Consider the following 10,425-nt stretch of genomic DNA (forward strand, 5'->3'; position numbering starts at 1 on the left):
CCTATTTCTTCCTTTGTAGACTTGGTTTGGTGGATTGGTGTACCTGGATCACTATGCGGTCTACTGGGAAAACACTCAAAACCTTCTTCCTCTAGACATTCAAGATCGGCTGGAGTGAAGACACGATCGTCCATATGAAGTCTTCCTTTCCTAATGTAGCAATTGGTCACCCCTCTTTGTTTGGCAGAGTAAAGATGTTTCCTCAAAATTTTATTCTCAGATCTCTGCTGTTCAGTGAGATCCTGCGTGATCCTTATTGAGGAACCCTTTAGGTTCTTAGTATTCTTGAGCACTGTGAGTTTTTTCAAATAGGATGTAAATTCAACCTTTATAGGACTATTTTTATTCCTCCCTAGTGTAAACAAACTGTTGATGTCACCTTCCACCAGTTTAACTTTTAGACTATTTCCAATAAACTCTACAATATCCTGAACTCCAACTATCGCAGTGTGTCTCTCCAAGCCAAAAATTATAATTCCGTTCCTTCTTCGTTCTCTTTCCAAGTATTCAACTCTCCTCTTCAGTTCATCATTTTCTTTTTCCGCTTTGTTGAGACGGTGACTAATCTCCTCGATTTTCAATGAAAGTTTCACCTCTAATGCTCGTAGAAAAGATTTTACATCTTCATTTCCCTTTACAATCTCTTCTCGAAGTTGTATGTTTGTCAACTCAACTCCTGTCATTTCTCGAAATGAAATTTCACAAATTCCACTCGATGCGGTCCTGTTTGAAAATTTCTTATCAACCGTCGCCGTATGGAGAGACTGAAGATAAGCGATTAATCTCCCGATCAATCGAGTCGATTAACTTCAAAATATTAATATATTACTAATTAATAATATATATATCATTCACCAAATGTGGCCAAAACAAATGTACTTCCTCTAAAACAGTTCACGAAAATTAATTCGGCAAAATTCAACACAAAATATCAGATCTACTCAGAGCGCTACTTCAACGTATGCACATGCTAACAATCAATATATCAATATCATAATAGTCGAGATCTTCGATTCATTAAATCAGGAGTTTTTCATAGCATATGGGACATTGAAAATCCTGTTGAGAGACCATTACATCCACAAAAAGTCACTGTATGGTGTGAAATTTGGTCTGGTGGAGTGATTGGCCCGTTTTTCTTTGAAAATGAAGAAGATGTAACTCGAACCGTCAATTCTCAACACTATAGCCAAATGACTACTAATTTTTTTTAGGCCTGAAATCAATGATATGAAATTGAAAAAGATGTGGTTCAAGCAAGATGGTGCAATAAACCATACTTCACGACTCGTTTCGGCTTTGATGCAAGAAAAAATTTCAGAACGCGAAATTTCTCTTTTTTACCATGGTGATCCGCCACTAAGATCTTGTGATTTATCGGCTTTGATTTTTTTTTAGGGTTATGCGGACAATTGTCTTTATGCCCATAGTCCCCAGACTATTGATGATCTGAAACAGAGTATGATCAAGTCAAGTAGGTTGATATTTTAACTAACCACTTGACTTGAATATCAAGTTCGTGACAAATTACATACTCGAAACTTGACTTGATTTGATATATTTATTGCTTGACTTGATACTTGAGCTACTTGATATTACTTGAACTTGATAACTACGAGTCGCGCGGTATATATTTCTGCAAGCTTGTGTGTGCTGGGACAAAATAATCATCTTCAAAGGGAAAAGGTGAGTTTGACATCGATCTCCCAAGTTTATTCAAGAAATTGTTGGCTTGGCGTTATGAAATAGACATTTTCCTGACTGAACCACGTGCTGATGGTTTTGAACATATTTTAGAATGGTGGCAGAGGCACGAACACGTTTTCCCAAACTTGGCTAAAATAATGACCAAATATTTTTATCAACGTCATTATCTTCAGCACTTGTTAAAAGACAATTCTCCAGAGCTTCTCTGGCTGTTACAAAAACCCGCAATAGATTAGGTGAAAAATCCATAATATGCCTCATGTGTCTAGATTGTGGATGGAAATTGATGTAATCAAATAATGCTTGGAGGTTTGTCAATATTAAGAAACTATATTTTGTTATATTTTATAGTGATTTTATTTGTGTTTCCATATTAAAAGAGTTGATATTTATATTGCTTGTATACAATTAGTTTCATCAATGAAATTGTTCTTTGCAAGGTTGTTTCTCATTTCATAATTTTTTTATTGATGTGAACACAACACAATAAAACTGCTTAAATCAAGGAACTTGATTTCAAGTCAAGCCAAGTCAAGAAGTTCGATTATCAAGTCAAGCCGTGAATATCTAATCTGAAAACCAACATCCGTCAAGTTAATGGTGAGATATTGCCTGAAATGTGTCGGCAAGTCATCGAAAACTACCTCACAAGAATCGAGCCCTGTAAGAGATCACGCGAAGGGAACTTGAATGATGTTGTATTCAACATCAAAATAATGGCAAGATCCAAGCATTATATTGAAATAAAAATTTGATCGATATTCTAAATGAAAGCGTGTTTTAGTCACTTTTACTTTCAGAACCCCAATTTGGATTACCCATTGCATCTGAAGAGCTTGCTCCTTCTAGAGAAATTATTCGAAAGTAAAATTTGAACTACCTAATTCTATTGGTCCCTTTGTGAATAACATACCTAGTTATCTACAGTGGAGCTAATTTGATTTCTTTGATGTTCTAAGAAGGTTAACCTTTTTTTCAAGGGACAAAGTTCTATTGATGCCTCCATTACATTTCTAAGTGGCTACCAAAGTTTAGAACCACGAAGATTATCCGTGACTCCATGACGCCCATAGAACTCCAACAAATGTTAGAACGTCTCCATTAACATATCCTCATGCTTGCTGTTGTTTTAATTACACACCGCTCAGACAGACAGAAGGCAGATGAGTCGTGACGAGCTACTGAAGGAGTCCGTTTGTGCCCTTCGGCCGGCTCACGTGATCCCTAAGTGACAACCAAGCACGTGTAGAGACGCCCAAACCCGCCCCTGCATTAGTCGCCGTTTCAACCTGTAATTATACCTGGCGCCGTCACTGTCTAAGGGAAAAATTGATTCATTCGCTGGTCTAATGGCTTAAAATCATCTGTCATCACGAGATATTCAGCCACGGCGAAGAATTCCTCTTTGATTTTTGCACCGCCCTAATCAAGGCTCATTCTACACGAGATGGTCTTCTAAATGGGCCGCAGAAAGAGATGCTAACCCCACCGGCAGTCACGCGTTATCTTACAGAAGGATATTTTCGAGATTTTGGTTTCCCAAATTTGGTTTCCATGAATTATTTTTCGTAGACCTTTGAGAAAAGTGGCATTTAACGTCCTGATTTCTGACTGAAAAATCGACTGTTATTGAAAGCAAGTATTTTTTGTCCGCAAACACTTTTCGTCCATAAACATTTTTCGTCCGCAAACACTTTTCGTCCACAAACACTTTCAGCCCGCAAACACTTTTCTTCCGCAAATACTTTTCTTCCGCAAACACTTTTCATCCGCAAACACTTTTCTTCCGCAAACACTTTCAGTCCGCAAACACTTTTCATCCGCGAACTCTTTCCAACTGCTGACTGCTGTGGTTATGTGATACGGTACCATCGTATCATACGTAACCACTGTGAATAGGTTCGTCATTTGCTGTTGTCCTAAGTAATTGCACAAGTGCATCAAAATTACCGATAATTTTGCATGACAGCGTGTTGTCATGAAAACTGCATGATATAATACAGTTTTTCAAAGAAAACACGCTGGAATGCGAAATTATCCGGTCATTTTGATGAACGAGTGCGATTCGGGGGAATATTTCCCGAATAAACTGTTACATTACTTGTCAAACTGATGTAGAATGGAATTACCAAAGATTCGAACTGTGTAAGATGCATGGAAACTGTGTAAGATGCATGCAAAAACCGCTGTCATTTTCAATAATTGTTCTCCATTTACATAGAATTTTTGACAGGAGGGAAATGTTCAAATTAATTATTCACAAAATCCACCAGATTTTACGTTTGAATGATACAATATCTAGTCTAGATGTTAAATAATAGTTTAGTGTTCTTAGTAATAAGAATGAATAGTGATAGCGATATTGATATCAATAACACTCATCCGAAGCTGTTAGAATTGCCATTGGCAGCTATGGCCACGTATCAACATTTTCGAAACTTATTGCATTTTTGAAGAAGCAAATCGTACAAACCGAAAAAATGTAGAGTACTTAGTTAGTCGAGATGAAATAAACAAACTTTTTGTGATGACCCAGATGTAACTTATTTTTTGCACAAGGTGAAATGATTTAAGTTATTTGGCTTTTAACAGTATAAATTTAAGGAAATAAAGCAAAACATCTGGGAGTAATTCTAGATGAATGAACTTCAACAAACAGATAGAAGAAAACAGAAAAAAGGCAAGGCAAATGCACGGGAGACTAAACCCGCTGCTCGACCCTAAAAGTAAACTTTCCTTAGAACAAAGCTGACGATAATAAATAGAATGCTAATACCAAGCATTACGTACGCAGGAGTAACCTGGTATAACATGAAAGACAATAAGAAAGATCAGTTGCAAAGTAAACTAAATACAGTAATCAGAACAGCAGTTGGCGCCCCATGGTATATAAGCAACCAACAAATCGGAGAAAAATTGGAAATCGAAACTATTGAGGAAATAATAAACGAAAAAATAAAGAAGACAATAGAGAGGCTAAAAAAGCACGAGAATAGAGAATTAAGAAGGATAATACAAATTCTAACAAGAAAGACAGACAAGAGAGAAACAAGAGAGAAATACCTCTTTCAAAGAACCAAATAGAAGAAAAAAGTGTCATTCAGAAGGGGGAAAAGTCTCCCAATTAGACAACAGTAGAAAAATAGGAGAAATCATAGTAGATGCGTAGGGATTAAAATTCCAGTCCTCATACTAAAAAAAGACCTGTGTTGTTGTCACATTAAAAGCATTTTTATGGCTGTACAAATGAAAATATTAATTTTGTTAATTCGCTCTCCAGTGTTCCCAAAATCGGTTCACTAAAAACTCGATCGTTTTTCCTTCGGAAGTCGTCAGACCTCGAAAATGCAACCCTAATTCCATAAAAAACCCACATTCATCATACCAGTAATATTCCCATAATAATATTCCATATACACAAAACTTTCCATCCTGGCCAACTTATCTCCATCCGATCTACACAAGCTTCGAATTGAAATTTAGATATTTCGGTTGATCTTCACAAATTGCTTCCTAATTACCGACGTTCCACGAACAAAAGCAAACACGGGACACGGAAAGTGAATAAGAATACGATATCTGGGGCGTGAATAACAGGCTAGCCCCATAAATTAAATAGCAATTATTCAGGAAGGCTATTAAATTTGTTACAAATGCATGGCATTACCAAAACAAACTATAAAAATTAGATACGCAGAGCCTCCTCTTATTCGTCCATGGAAGCGTGTAATCAAGCGGATAATTTGACATGTCGAATCATGGGATGCGGTGGGATGATTCCCTTGTCCCTTTACCGATGTTTTGCTTGGAATCGTATAAATAAGGGATGATATGATATATTGGATGCGACTATAGTAACGATTTCTTTCTCATATAAATATTATGAACCACTGGTCGTAAGTATAATCGGTTTTTGTAGTTTCGCCAGTGCTTAATTGAATCCAGAAAAGGAAGAAACAAGATTTTGACGAAATTTGTAATTGTTTTCCAATGAAAGGTTTCATTTTGATATACCAGGAGTTCAAATGAAAATGAGTGATTCTTCAATATTTTCAAGGAAAACAAGTTCTATAAACTTGGGCTCGAGAACGCTTTGCTTTCCAGATACAGGGTGTTTCTTTGTAGTCCTACTTTTATGTGGTGATTATACCAGTTTATCTAATTTTTATGGATCATTACTGTAGATAAGATGGAAAATGAGCCTCTAAATTAATAGTTAATTGATTCATCATCAGCTTACCACCAGGATATTTATGATAATTCAGATTTTCCTGAGGATTTCGAGGGAATTGTTTGAAATTTTTTTCTGGAAATCGGTAGCAGATGACGGAACTACAAGTTACCAAAAAGTTCACTTCTAAGTTTCAAAACTACCAAGGTTCACCGAAAAAAAAAATAAATATTTTTGCACTCTAAATTTTCATATCACATGGTGTAAACTCGAAATTGGAATATCCAGACAAAATTTCAGTTAAAATTGTAAGAGCAGATACTATGAGAAGAAAAATGGAACTTTAACAAGCTGTATCTTGAGAACAGAGCCTTTGAGATCCCATGTTTGAGGGGGCCTCTTTCCCTAAAATTATCCAAGGAATCTCCCATTCTCATTTGTGCTTAAAATTAAGGAACGCCCTGTATTTTAAGAGGAAACCATGGCTCCTCATTTCATTGAAAGGAAGAGCTCCTAGCACCGATCCTTGAGGCACACCCAAAGTGGTTCTTCTTTTTACCGATCGTCTTCCTTCAAAACCACAATTTGGTAACAATCTTGTAAATTATCTGAACATGTTTCACGCTGGTGCTCTTAGGCCAACCTACTCCAATTTGAACAAGAGCTTTTGATGATCAACACAATCAAATGCCTTTTTTGAAGTCCATGGGGGTCAAGGTCACCTCTTTAGAATCGTCCAATGCCTCCATGATGAACTCAATGATGATGGCAGATATTTTGAATTTTTCTTTTCTGAAACCATACTGACGATCATTTAGGAAATAGTTCTTATCCAGGAACGATATCAGCCTAGACTTGTTGAGGGATTCGAAAACTTTTGAGACTGCTGACAAAACAGAGATTGTACACTGGAACCACCCTATCAAGTTTCAGCTTCTTCTAGAAGAAACCCGCCTCAAAATATCTATTTATCAGAAACGAGATTAGATTGGCTTGAAAATGGACAACCCTATTCAGTAATGTCTTGAAGATTGCTTTCTTCACTTCCACAGGTGTTGTCAGAGACAGAAAAAATGATTTTGTGTTATTCAATTTTTTATTCTTCGAAAAACATTTACTTTTTCTGAGTTTCCAGTACGCATCCTGAGGTTTTCTGCTATAGTGGAAAAAAATATATTGAATTCCTTCTCTTACAATGCAAACACAAAATGAAGTTTCCAATCAAACTTACGAAGTTAATAAAATCGTACCTGTAAAACAGAGAATTTACAGTGAATATCGATAGTACCAGGTCGACGATTAGAAGAATTTAAGCCGGAGTTCCTCAAGGATAGGTGATAGGACCGTTGTTGTTCAACTTAAAACTGGTGGAAATACTGAAAATGAATAGATGGAAGATAGCACAGTTTGCAGATGCCACCGCTATTAACTATCACAGTAGAATGCGAAAATCAATAATAATAATTATAATAGTGCCTTTATTGCAAAAAAAAATAATAATACATAATATAGGGGCGAAGTCTAGAATTACAATTACTAGGTAGTTACAGATAGACCTAGATAATCTGATGGAATAATACTTCAAGAAATGGAGATTCAAAGTGAATACGGCGAAAACAGTTGCAATCTATACTTTGGAGGAACAACAGTATAGAAAGAGAAAGCAGGAAACGTCATAAGAGAAAATCAGACGATATAATGGAAAAAGGAAGTAAAATATTTGAGCATAATTCTAGATGAAAGAATGAAGCAAGCAGATAGAAGAAAACAGAAAAAAGACAAGGCAATTGCATTGGAGACCCTACCCGCTGCACAACCCAAATAATGAATTTTCCCCAGAAAACAATCTGAAGATAATTAATATAGTTCTATTACCAAGTCTTACGTATGCAGGATTAACCTAGTATAATACGAAATACAATAAGAAAGATCAGTTACTGAGTATACAAAAAACAGTAATCAGAACAGCGGTTAGCACCCCATGGTATAACCAACAAATCAGAGAAGAATTGAAAATCGAAAGTATTGAGAAAATAGTAAATAAACCAATAAAGAAGACAATAGAGACGCTAAAAACGCACCAGAATAGAGAATTAAAAAAGAATTACAAATTCCAACAAGAAAGACAGACAAGAGGAGATACCTCTTTCAAAGAATCAAATAGAGGAAAATAGTGTCATACAGAAGGGAGAAAATTCTCCCAGATCAGCAACAGAAGAAAATTGGAGAAATTATAGTAGAGACGTAGGGAATGAAATTCCAGTCCATATACAAGATGGGGTTATTTTTAATTGGAGTGAATATAATTATAGAGCTCATTACTATCCAAATATCGCGACTCTTATTTTCCGATTTATTAATGAGTTTTTTGTATTTCTTCTCTTAACAGTTTCTTTTATTGAATTTTTGAGTTCCATCCTCAAGATGTTGTATAATCTCAAAGTATTCATATCTTTTTATTTCGATTATTGTATGTGCCGCATCTCAAATTATTACAAATTTTCACAGTATTTTTTTGTGCTTCAGAGAAACAATTCATTCAGTGGGTAGTTACCCATAATCAGATGTTATTCACAGAAACCAAGGAATAACTGAATCTTGTGCTAAAAGTTCCCAAAGTTTTTCATCCACCTCGAAGGCAGAGACATTTTCTCAAAGATCCGAAAAAACCTCCAATCCGAAAACGGATAGTCATACGCCTAGTATAGCAATCCCCGTATTTTCATCCTGTTGTCTATCCTTAGGCAGAAGATACCCCCATTTGTATTCTAACGGCGTAGCGTTGATAATTTTACGGGCTTCGGTGTCGTCCGATTAGAATAAGACACGCGCCCCGTACAACCATTCCGGTTATTTACGACGGTTGGACCGCGCCGTGTGTTACCTTTACGAGCCCAGTTCCCATCGTTGCCGATCTGACGATCCACTTTTTAATTGTTGTCGCATTACCATCGAAATCGAAATGCTTTTCTTGCTCAAAATCGATCGGCGGCAGAGACGGTTCTAGGAGAGGGGTGGCCGATGCTCCAGCTAGGATCAAGGGCCAGTTTCATGAACGACAGTAAAGGCTCGTTTTTCGTGAGAAGTCTCCTTTACAAATGAAACGTTTTTCATTAACCAATTTTGAGGTTTGAAAAAGGTTTGAAGTGGCCTTTCCCTCAAAATCCAGATATTGGTCCTTTATGGCAAGGGATCCTTTCCTTCATGGATGCTCTATGACTACAAAACATAACCTCATTCACCTGGGTGGCGCATCGCAGTAATCATACTGTTTTGTGCCTGCCAACGTTCAATATGGTGCCTACTATTTCGTTTGTCTGTCATCTTGGGTTGAGTTATGCGGTACTGATGATCCTTAACAAGGGTGAAGCCGGTATATCGCTACTCTCCCTCGATGACATGCATTCTCCTTGGGTTACTTTCGATTATGATTCCTACGTAATATCGTGGAAATCTTCTGTTTGACAATGGTAATGTTGATGGCATTTTGCTGATAAATTAACCAGATAGATAATTAATATCGTATGATATTATTACATACTTGAAATTGTACTCATTTTTCCTTTTCTTTTTGTATTTTCCTCATTCTGTTCTGTTCTGTTGTTTCCATCATAAATGGCACATGTTACAAAGCTGAGTGTGGAGAGATGGTCACACAAAGTGACGTTTTGGAGACCTCTAGAGACAAAAAGAAGCATAGGAAGACCGAGAAAAGGATGAATAGACGACATAGTCGATGTAGGCGGTAAGCAATGGAACAGCAAAAGACAGAGAAGCTTGGAAAAAACTGGAAGAGGCCTATGTCCGACACTGGATGAAAGAGGGCTGAGGAAGAAGAAGATACCATCAGACGTTTTTCTCAACCACACAAACTTTCTTGTTGAAATTATCATATTTGAAATTAAGAACCTTCATTTACTTTCACTTCATACACAAAATTCCAATTCAATTTCAATTTCAATTCAACAGAATTTCAATTTCTATGAAATATCACCAAGTGCAGGAAATAAATCACTATTTCTCAGAGAAGCCAACCCTCAGAAATTTATAACTTACGAATAAAAGAAAGCTTTCTCTAAAAGACGGTCGAAATATGTTCATGAAACCGGAGCTATTTTCAAGCTCCTTATAGAGGCGTTTTTCTTATGAAACTGCCTTTACCAAGGGGAGCCTGTATTATGAACCTGAGGAGAGTTCGTTTTTGGGTTCAAACTGCTGAAGTCTTCGGCAAACTTTAACGCAATAATTTGCTCCTAGTTAAAGAAAGAAGGTGTCCCAAATTCCATTTTCACTCGAAATATCTCGAGAACTATAAGACTTACAGAAAAATTCTTTAAGGACCCCAGATCTCTTTTTTGAAATAATAAGACATCAGAAAGCACCTCATATTGATCAGTTCTCGAGTTACAGGGTGTTTCTGAAAATAGACTGTTTCAAACATTTCGCAATAACTTGATACTCATATCAGATCAAAGAATTTATTATCATTTCAGAAATATAGAGGAGGGTTGGTGAAAATATTTTTCAACGCAGTTTCTCAGCCAAAG

This window comes from Harmonia axyridis, chromosome 5, assembly GCF_914767665.1.
Source record: "Harmonia axyridis chromosome 5, icHarAxyr1.1, whole genome shotgun sequence".
NCBI classification, from domain to species: domain Eukaryota; kingdom Metazoa; phylum Arthropoda; class Insecta; order Coleoptera; family Coccinellidae; genus Harmonia; species Harmonia axyridis.